General features: G+C 39.6%; 1 protein-coding gene across 6 annotated transcripts in view; it reads left to right on the top strand.

The window, feature by feature from the left end:
* Positions 1-9,012: 9,012 nt before the first annotated feature.
* Positions 9,013-10,041, top strand: part of gatad2ab (GATA zinc finger domain containing 2Ab) — a 122,898-nt gene continuing 121,869 nt past the window's right edge. For 4 of the 6 annotated variants that reach the window (XR_004563136.1, XR_004563135.1, XR_004563134.1 and 1 more), the window contains exon 1: positions 9,016-9,201. The gene's annotated coding sequence lies outside the window, so the exon portion shown is untranslated. Of the gene's footprint in view, positions 9,202-10,041 lie in introns of all 6 variants that reach the window. The other 2 variants (XM_034180285.1, XM_034180284.1) reach the window with 2 other exon arrangements.

The raw sequence follows: 10,041 nt of genomic DNA, 5'->3' as shown, positions 1-10,041 counted from the left end.
AGCTACAAAGTTCTCTTCCTGACCAACTCTATACCCATATAACAAGTTATTTAACCAGTCAAGTGTTGAAAGTCATGACTTTGTTAACAAGCTGGGTATAGTGGATGGGAAAATATGCAGGGCAGGTGACCTCCAGGAGGAAGATTAGAGACTGCTGTGTTAGATGTGGGTATATTCAGAAATGAACGTTCAGAACGTACACACATCGCTCCAGCAATAGATACATCGAGGTTCAAAATTAACTATAGTCCACAGTAATAAAAAAAAATTATCTGGCCACCAGTATTCCATCAAAGAGAATGTAGTACCAAGAGGTAAAGCTCAGTACAACGCCCCATAGCAACAAATTCCCCCATGGCTTCGTTCTGCTGCCACCATGTTGGACTGATTTAAACCCGGCAGACCCGTACAATCTGTAATCAGACCCCATGATGTGGCTGTCGAAAGAAGCCAAGACTACCACAGCTACTCTTCTTGTCTTTTCAAGAAGAATGTTGTCTTTTCCTCATACTTTAATAAGTAAGATACGTAGATTAGTACATGAGTAACAACACTTTCATAAAATGTAATGAGCACCCCCCCAAAATATACCACAGTCAAACCAAACTCAGTGACGGACGGCATTGTGAAGCTTCCTCAGAAATCAAATCTGACATTGGAATATTATGCTTTGCATTTGCGTTGGTTCGACATCTCAAATGTGTTCATTAGAGTGCGATTCAAACCACATATTTCTGTCCGAACCCAACACTGTTAATGTCTATTTCCATTCTAAACAAATCCCCAGCCAGTGAACAGGAAGAATATTGCTGTTTTTATTGTTATATATATATATATATATATATAATTTTTTTTTTTTTTTTTTTTTTTTGGATAATTAAGTTTGCATCATTTGAAGCACCTGTTGGCAGCACACATAGTAAATAAAGTTTTTTCATCTAACCTGTTGGCGTTCTTTCTCTCAGATAAGCCTGACAAAAACTTTTCAACTTAAGACATTTTGTAAAGTGTTGAAAAGTGGAAACACTTTTAATTCCTTATTGCAGAAATTGCTTGTGAATAACCACAGCATTTTTAAAGATGTTCCTTGGTGTTTGTTCCGGGTGTGTTTCTCAGCTTCCAACACGAAGAAAAATCACTTATTTTATGAAAGCTGAAAGTCTTTTCTGTAATTATTATCCCCCTGGTATGAAATACGGGGGATATAGTGATTAGCATAATCGTCCATCCATTTTTGCTTGTTACTGTGATATCTTAAGAAGCAGTTGGCAAATTTCATTCATATTTAGCAGAAAAGTGTAGTTTGGTGATCCCCGACACTTTGTATTACTGATTTCCAGGGACTTGGGAGATATGTCTGTGTTTGAACCGCCTAGAACGCAACAATTTTTCATATATCGTTATGACATTTTTAGTGGTACACAGGGTTTTTTTTTTTTTTTATTTATTTATTTTCATTTGTTATGAACATCCAGGCCTGCATTAAATGTTATTTGCCCTATCTTCCGATGGACAGAAGGTGTTAGCAGCAGTGAAATGTGGATCATGATGAGGAAAAAAAGCTAAACCTTTCTACCATTGTGTTCCTTGCTCTGCGGATAGGCTGTTTCATCCCACCCTTGAGTGTAGGCAGTAGAAGACTAAAGTTAAAGAGAGGCATACACAAAAATATGGATATGCGTTTTACCCACACAAAGTGATTTATAAAGGAAAAAGCCTGCAGTATTAGTGCACACATCTTCACCAGATGTCTGTAACAACCTGAGTCATCCACACATACAAAGCAAACTATAGATGTCCATAAATTAAATTGTGTAATAATGTGAAATGACACAGGGAAAAAGTATAGAACACCTGATGAAAGGGAGGTGCAAAAAGGCATGGAAAGCCAAGACGCCAACTGAACTCTATCAATACTTAGAAAGCAATCCTGCCCCTTGTCAGTGCAAATTAATATGAGCTGGTTCAGTCTTAACTTAAGGCCTGTAAAAAGGCATCTCATTACCAAGTTGTCACACAAGAAACATCTCATGATGGGTAAAAGCAAAGAGCTCTCTCAAGATCTTCACAAACTTGTTGCAAAACATACTGATGGCACTTGTTAGAGAAGGATGACTAAACTTCTGAATGTTCTAGTGAGCACTGTTGAGACGATAATCCAGAAGTGGAAAGAACATCACTTCACCATAAGCGGGCCATGACCAGGTTCTCCTCACAAGATTTTTGACAGAGGAGTGAAAAGAATTATCAGAAGAGTTGTCCAAGAGCCAGGCACCATTTGTGGAGAGTGACTGAACAATTAATTAAAAGAAAATAAGCAGTGCACTCATCCGCCATGGCCTGTATACACATTCACCACGCAAGACTCCATTGCTGAAGAAAAAACATGTTGAAACTTGTTTAAAGTTTGCCACACAACATTTAGACAAGCTTGTGAAATATTGGGAGAATATAGTCTGGTCAGATGAGACCAAAATTGAATTCTTTGGATGCCATAATACACACCATGTTTGTAGGTCAAATTGCACGGCACATCATCCCCAAAAGAACATACCAACAGTGAAGTTTAGAGGTGGGAACATGGTGTGGGGCCGTTTTTCAGCAGACGACACTGGAAAACTTCATATAATTGAAGGATGAATGGAAAAAAGTACAGACATGAAGGATGAATGGAAAAAAGTACAGACATTCTTGATTAAAAAAAAAAAACCCTGCTGCCATCTACCAGGATCATCTGCAAAAAGCAGAGATGCAACACTGAGGACACCAAACTGGACACCCTCCAGTCCCTGATTGCACCTTAAAATCCTGTCCATGAACATCACAAACAGGATTGGTGACAAGGGGTGGCCCTGGTGGAGTCCAGCTCCCACCAGAAATAGGTCTGATGTGTCATGTTTTGTGAAACATAATGCAAATTATTTTTTTTTGATAGCATGACTTTATAAAGGAATACCTTGCACCATCTGTTACGTTTGTTATCACATTACATGGTAACATATGGACAGATTCGAGTGGACCTTGTTTGCCCATTATTTGGAGACCAAACATTAAAACTGTCAAGCTATTCAGGTTTTAGTTTCGATGGCTCATCTAGCAATTTGCATCACCTTGTACCAAAGTTGGTGAACTTTTTTATTGGACCCTATATGCAAACTGAGACTGGCTTTTTTTTTTTTTTTTTTTTTTTTTTTGACCATTTTCACTGTTTTACCACATAACTCCCAAACATTTGGTCACAGATATTGCAATCTATACTTTTTTATATCCCTTTTAATCAAACAAATAATGTGGTAAACTTTTCAACATGATTAGAGTATTTTTACATTTTATTCCCCATGTAATCCTACCTTGATACCACACTGGGAAGGTTGTACAGTTTTGGTATAATGTTATAGAGATGCTGGATTGTACATGTTTACTCACCTTAGGTGGTACTGATTAGGTCAAAATTGGCTGCGGACTCATCAACTATAACCAGGTGTGCATATACGCGTAGCTGTTGCTCGTGGTGCTCATGCATGCTAAAAATAAAAGGTGCACAGCAGAAAACGAGTGAAGCGCTTTTCCTATAGTCTGTCGTCACTGCTTTCCTCCAAAAGAAGCAATTCCCTCCATGTTCTGCTGTGCACCATTTATTTTTAGGACACATAAGCACTAGTGATGTGCACACATGATGATGGAGTCCTTTTCTTTCAACTCGTCTTCTGGTGTCCTGAGAGAGTAGGTCCAGTTTTGTTGTATTTCCTCTACCTTGCAGGTGACCAGACAATTTCATGTTTCTAGTTTGTTTAACATGCCTAAAATCCCATCTGCATGCGTCCCATTAGGTTGCAGTTGGCTGTCCGAGAGAAAAAGCTGCAAAATGGCAAACTCACGTGATAATCACCAAGTCCGCTGCAAACCACCTACAAACATACATGGTCATCCTGCAGCACGCAGCCCACCATCTGGAGTGTCGCGATCATTGGGGTGATCGGGAACAACATTTTGGACTGCTCAACATGTTGACACCAATAGAAATCATTGGGAACCCAACCGGGTCACCGACAAGCTTGCGCAACTTAATCGGGCCGTCTGTCACTTCCCAGGAACCCTGCTCCAAACTGATGGCATTAGATCTATACCAAACACGAATGCAGATGTACCTGATCCCTTATCCTAAAGTTCACCAAAGCAGTGCAGCAAGCAGGTGGCAAAATATTCCATCTCATGAATAAGTGCCACCAGTGGCAAGGTACCTGCCACCTTCAGCTCCGCCCCTTTTTTGGCCTTGGATGCTGTTTCTTCTGATTTGTATCTGGGGCCCACCTGGAAGCTGGAGGGAACATGTGAACACCAGGTGTAAATTTGTTACTCTGTTTTCTGACCACTAGTTAGTAATCTTTCCCTTCATAGATATCCAAAGTGGATAGCTGAACCAGACTATGGTTAGGGCATCCTTTTCAGCCCTCTCCTCATGTGGGCTGAACAATGTGAATCCTAAAACATGGCTGTTCAGTCTTGGGTACAGCTGCCAAACGCCTTGACTGCTTCTGTGCAAGAGATCAACAATCAAGTTAAACATAATGTGCATTCAGGATCCTGTGGTTTAATGTGGGTCTGTTGGGACAGCATATACACAGTGCCTTATATATATATATATATATATATATATATATATATATATATATATATATATATATATATATAAATGCATGTATCTGTTTATTTATTTGGCTCCCCATTAGCTGCAGCAGAGCTCTTCCTGGGGTCCACACAAGTCAACAAACACAATATAAGATAATCAGAAATGCATTCAAAAATAAAAGAGAAAAATTTAAAACAATCAATCAAATTCCAATCAAAGTAATCATCACACCTGGTCAGTCTATATACACAAAAAACATGTCTATAAATGATCAAAAGTTAAACCCAGATTGCTCGCTATGTCAACAGATGCCGCTTTAGAAGTTCCTTAAAGAAAAACATTCATTTGAAGTGAGTTTAATGCATACCGGTAACAAATTCCATTTCCTCATACCCTTAAATATGACAGTGTTCTTTATGGCATTAGTCCTGGCTACAGGTAGCGTAAAGTTTCCCACCACATCATGTCTGGTTATGTATCTATGATTTTCTGAACTGAAAGAGAAATTCCTAAACAAAATACAAGGTAACTTAGTTACAATAATCTTTCTGGTAAAAAATGATCAATGAATATAAAAGTATGTCTTTAACTAACAGCCAGTATTGTAGCGGATATTCAACACGTAATGCACATTGTGGACATAATTCACCATACTGAGGTGTGCGTACTGGGTTCTCCTGTCTTGGCAATGTGTATTCTATGAATATAAGCTGTTTCCTGTCTCGGCCCTGCATGGGTGAGCAATGTGTATTCTGTGCATATAAAGCTGTCCCAGCAATGTGTACCCCTGCTATGACTATAAGCTGATTCCTGTTCTCAGAGTGTTTCGGCTTCATTGATGTGTTCCAGTCTACTGCACTGTTGATGTGTATTCCTGTTCTGTGAGGAGTAGACAGTCCTCAAAGAGACATGAATGTTCAGCTACAATTCCCAGAAGGTACATCTGAGATGCAAGCCTAGATTTGATGTTTTGGTGAAAGAAAATCCTCCACTAAACACTTCATCATGAAGCTGTATAACTGGGGATGCAAAATGCAAAACATGCACTGTGCAGGATTTCTCCAGTCACAACCACAGAAGCCTATAACTTCTTCTGGGATGTCTGGGTGTCTTGGTGGCTTTCCTCACTCTTCTTCTTGCACAGTCACTCAGTTTTTGAGAACTGACTACTCCACACAGATATACCATTGAGTGTCATTCATTCATTCATCTTCTACCGCTTAGTCCAATTAAAGGTCGCGGGGGGCTGGAGCCTATCCCAGCAGTCATAGAGTGTGAGGCGGGGTACACCCAGGACAGGACGCCAGTCTGTCGCAGGGCCACAAATAGACAAACGCAGACACACCCACACACACACCTACGGACAATTTTAAAGAGTCCAGTCCACCTAACCCACATGTCTTTGGATGTGGGAGGAAACCGGAGCACCCGGAGGAAACCCACGCAAACACGGGGAGAACATGCAAACTCCACACAGAAAGGCCACGGGAATTGAACCCACGACCTTCTCGCTGTGAGGCAACAGTGCTAACCACTAAGCCACCGTGCTGCCCTTATTGAGTGTCATACTGTTTGTATTTCTTCATAACTGATGTAAATAAAGTCCAAGACTTATTCACTGACTTGTAAATGTTCATGTATCCATCCCATGACTTGTCTGAAGAAAACTGATTATTTACAGGTACAACCCCTGGCAAAAATTATGGAATCACCGGCCTCGGAGGATGTTCATTCAGTTGTTTAATTTTGTAGAAAAAAAGCAGATCACAGACATGACACAAAACTAAAGTCATTTCAAATGGCAACTTTCTGGTTTTAAGAAACACTATAAGAAATCAAGAAAAAAAAGATTGTGGCAGTCAATAATGGTTACTTTTTTAGATCAAGCAATGGAAAAAAATATGGAATCACTCAATTCTGAGGAAAAAATTATGGAATCACCCTGTAAATTTTCATCCCCCAAATTAACACCTGCATCAAATCAGATCTGCTCATTGACATTGACCCTATGCCATGACATTGACCCTATGTGTCTTTTGCAGGGAATGTTTTTGCAGTTTTTGCTCTATGGCAAGATGCATTATCATCTTGAAAAATGATTTCATCATCCCCAAACATCCTTTCAATTGTCCAAAATATCAACATAAACTTGTGCATTTATTGATGATGTAATGACAGCCATCTCCCCAGTGCCTTTACCTGACATGCAGCCCCATATCATCAATGACTGTGGAAATTTACATGTTCTCTTCAGGCAGTTATCTTTATAAATCTCATTGGAACGGCACCAAACAAAAGTTCCAGCATCATCACCTTGCCCAATGCAGATTCGAGATTCATCACTGAATATGACTTTCATCCAGTCATCCACAGTCCACAATTACTTTTCCTTAGCCCACTGTAACCTTGTTTTTTTCTGTTTAGGTGTTAATGATGCCTTTCGTTTAGCTTTTCTGTATGTAAATCCCATTTCCTTTAGGCGGTTTCTTACAGTTCGGTCACAGACGTTGACTCCAGTTTCCTCCCATTCGTTCCTCATTTGTTTTGTTGTATATTTTTCGATTTTTGAGACATATTGCTTTAAGTTTTCTGTCTTGACGCTTTGATGTCTTCCTTGGTCTACCAGTATGTTTGCCTTTAACAACCTTCCCATGTTTGTATTTGGTCCAGAGTTTAGACACAGCTGACTGTGAACAACCAACATCTTTTGCAACATTGTGTGATGATTTACTCTCTTTTAAGAGTTTGATAATCCTCTCCTTTGTTTCAATTAACATCTCTCGTGTTGGAGCCATGATTCATGTCAGTCCACTTGGTGCAACAGCTCTCCAAGGTGTGTTCACTCCTTTTTAGATGCAGACTAACGAGCAGATCTGATATGATGCAGGTGTTAGTTTTGGGGATGAAAATTTACAGGGTGATTCCATAATTTTTTCCTCAGAATTGAGTGATTCCATATTTTTTTCCTCTGCTTGGTCTAAAAAAGTAACCGTTACTGACTGCCACAATCTTTTTTTCTTGATTTCTTATAGTGTTTCTTAAAGCCAGAAAGTTGCCATTTGAATGACTTTAGTTTTGTGTCATGTCTGTGATCTGCTTTTTTTCTACAAAATTAAACAACTGAATGAACATCCTCCGAGGCCGGTGATTCCATAATTTTTGCCAGGGGTTGTATTATACCAAAGGGGCCCATTACTTATGCAACCCATCATCTTGACTTTTATATTTTTAATTAATTTATATCAAGTTGTAGAGATTTGCTTTGAGTTTGAACTTAAGGAAGATCATTTTAGAATTTTTTATATTGAGAAGTCCGATTTACTTTTTGTATTTGAAATTGCATAAATAAATTAAAATGTGTGAAAAATAGCAAGGGGCTGAATACTTTTGCAAGGCACTGTAAACTTAAGATCATCTCTCGAACCCCAGTGGTTGTGGAGATACAGCAGAAATATGTTTTTCGTGCCATGTTTTGTTGACCTTGACCTTTGTCCCATTCTCTCCAAAAGTTAATCATTTTGCAAAAGTAATACTCCCACCAAGTTTAGTAACCCACCCCACCCCAAACACACACACACACACACACACACACACACACACACACACACACACACACACACACACACACACACACACACACACACACACACACACACACACACACACACACACACACACACACACACAAAACCAATTCCAACAGCCTGTTTTGCTAGCGTGCAGGACAATGGACTTGGACTGAGTGATGAACCAGTGTGGTGGATTTTGTGGCCACTTTTCATGAACCCTGTTGGATGAGATGAGTGATGCTCCTTCTCCCTCCTTTGCATTGATTTTGCAGCAAAACCATTTCAGCAGATAGGACAGCTTAGTGTTTTCCAAAATAAATGTTCTTCACTGTTATGTTATTCATCTGCTCCGTCACTAACTCATAATTCAGAATTAATTTTATTGTGTAAAAAAGTGTATATAATGACACATGATAACAATAATAAAATACATTAAAAACCATTATTATAACCTGGTGGTGTTACTATAGTGCAAATCATAGTTTATTTTGAACGCATTAAGACTTTGTGAGAGAACTACTTCGTTTGGCAAACTATTCCACAATACAGTCACTCTATTACTAAAGAAATTCTTTCAGACTTGACCTTTCTACCTCGAGGCTCAGCTCGTGGCCTCTCAGGCCAGCATATCTTCTCATTTCAAAGAAGATTTCATAATCAAGGATAATGTCTTCACAAAACTTTGTGAAAATTATTATTATTATTTACTATTGAAGTTAATGTGTGCTCACACACATGTTCAAATTCTTACCATGTAGTACTTTTTTCTGTCACCAGTCGAAATCTCTGTGTTTCCGAGGTGTGTGTGAACGCAGCATGACGCCGCCTGTGGTGGCTCATTACATTATCTGGCAACCGGAGTGGCAGCGGACAGAAGAGAGGGGATCCCCGGGATTTTTATTTTTTTTATTTTTATTTTTTATACGGAAGCCAGCTAAATACGAACATCAAACAATTGAGCTTTGTCTGGGGGAAAACTGGGTTAAGCTCCTCTTAGACTCCGTAAGTTAATTTCTTCCAATATCACCTCAACTAATCACATGTATTATTTTTCAATTAAATTGTGACGACGAAAGGGAAGTTTGTGTCTTGACGTTAGCTACGCTAACGCAAGTGGAGCTAGTTAGCATAGCTTGAGCTGAGCTAATGTGCGAGGCGGCTAAACACACACACACACACACACACACACACACACATACAGGCAGCCAAGAAGAACAAACCGCCTCAGAAAGTCCGAGAATTCGAAACTAAACTTCGTCAGTCAAACTTGGTTCGGGATGCTTTCGTGTTGAACTAAACACAGATGATTGTTTTTTGTTTTTTTTTATTAAGCTGCGCTGTGCCCAGAGAGCTTGAGACAAAAGTGTCATATGTGTATATATAATTAACCCCTGATTAGTTGTGAATAAATTTAGCCCCCGTGTGTCTGCTAGAGCAGGCGACTATCCGGGGAGTTAGCGCTAGCGGGCTAAGTTAGCCTGCTAATGCTAGGTTCTCGCTGAGACGGGTCGGTTTCATTGTCTGTCGTGTATCGCTATGTGGACGTGTACAGACATCCTCTCTAAATATCATCACCGTTGCTGTCTTTTTTTGCAACCAGCATCTGTATTCCAACGCCGAATGACTTTAAACACTTTCTCTAAAGCTACCGAAAAGCTCAGTTGGTTGTTAGCTGACGTTGGTTAGCCGTTGGTTTCGTAGCCGGACAGATGGACAGGTTGTTGTTGGCGATGCAAGTTAGCATGAGATAGCTTGTTGTTGTTGACGGGTTAGTTGGTTAGAGGTAGCGACCATTTTTTAGGATAAAGTTGGAGCAATAAAGTTCATGATGGCCATAACCGG

The sequence above is a fragment of the Thalassophryne amazonica genome, chromosome 10 (assembly GCF_902500255.1).
Source record: "Thalassophryne amazonica chromosome 10, fThaAma1.1, whole genome shotgun sequence".
NCBI classification, from domain to species: Eukaryota; Metazoa; Chordata; class Actinopteri; order Batrachoidiformes; family Batrachoididae; genus Thalassophryne; species Thalassophryne amazonica.
Note: the sequence above shows the minus strand (reverse complement) of the source record. Positions and strands in the feature narration are given on the sequence as shown.